Raw genomic sequence first — 1455 nt, forward strand, 5'->3', positions numbered from 1 at the left:
AACCCCAGTGGAAGAGTACTCTAAAACTAAGCTCACATCTTCTTTTGGCCAACTAGAGGAGGACCCAGTCTATTATCAAACCCATAGTTATGAAGCAGACCTTGGAAAGAGGACCAGAAACAACTCTAAGGATCAGGATGAAGAGGAATCAGCCAAGTCAGACAAAAGGATCAGGAAGGAAAAACAGGACCTAATGGACATGGATACAGAGGACTTACTTCACATGACACAGCCCCCCACTCCTAGTGCTTCCAAATCCCCTACTTCAAAAGGCTCCCCTCAAGTCAGATTCCAGGATAAGGACAAGGATTCAACCACTGCACCTAAGGACAAACCAGTTAAGAAAACCTATTTGGAAAAGACTTTGGCCAAGGAGTACCCAGGAATTGAAGAGGAAGTGGCTAGTAGGATGTTGACTGCAGGAAAGATGGAGTTGGCCTTTGGAGAAATCTTTGCTATATCACCAGGAGTTACTGACTGTATCAGGAAGAAGATAACAAACAGAAGGGTCCCATTGGATGGTGTCAAATCAGCAAACTTCACAGACATGGAGGATGGAGAAGAACCAGCACAGGAGCAACCCACTACTCACTACTCCTGCCCCCTTGGATACATCACCATCACTATTGGAGGAGAGAAACATCAAGCACTCTTGGATACTGGCTCTATGGTCAAAATTATTCCTGAAACTCTTGCACATAAACTTGGATTGGTACTCACTGCTAAATCTATGAAGCTCAAAGGAATTGGAGGCCACCTTACTGATATACCTGGAATTGCTGAAGATGTGGAGGTAACCATTGGGAAAGTAGTCAGGACAGTTCATTTCTGGGTAGCCAAAGGACCAGTTCAGATGATTATTGGAAAGCCTTTCTTGATGGATGTCTCAGCTAACATCAACTACAATGGAGCCAGAGGAGAAGCACTTTCAATCATGGATTCAGCTGGTCAGACTTTTTTGGTTCCAATCATACTCCCCAGTAATCAGAAGTGGGAAACCAGCATACCTTCCAATTCTGGACTGTTAAATTTTTTAGATTGAGACCAGGTTTTCAGTTCCCTTCCCTTACAACTGCAACCCTGGAAAACAACCAAAAGCAACAAACTGTAGACACTCATTCAGCAAAATATAAATCAACTCTAAAAAAAATAAAACCAGTAAACCAACCAATGCCATTATCTCTCAATCCCCCATTATCAAGGCCACCACTCTCCAGAGATCCTTACCTCACTCCTTTGAGCCCTTTTCCTCCGCCATTCACTCCTACCTCTAAGATTACTCAAGAAAGGCTGGACCTCATCAACTTTGGACCTCCTGGATGGCTCTCTCCTCAAGAATATCTCCTGCTGGTATGGGTAATTGTGATTAGACAAGGTGCTTTAGCTTTTGTGGAAACAGAAAGAGGCCTTCTTAAACACACCTATGGACAGCCTTATATTATTCCAGTCATTCCC

Source organism: Puccinia triticina, chromosome 7A (genome assembly GCF_026914185.1).
Source record: "Puccinia triticina chromosome 7A, complete sequence".
Classification (NCBI taxonomy): Eukaryota; Fungi; Basidiomycota; class Pucciniomycetes; order Pucciniales; family Pucciniaceae; genus Puccinia; species Puccinia triticina.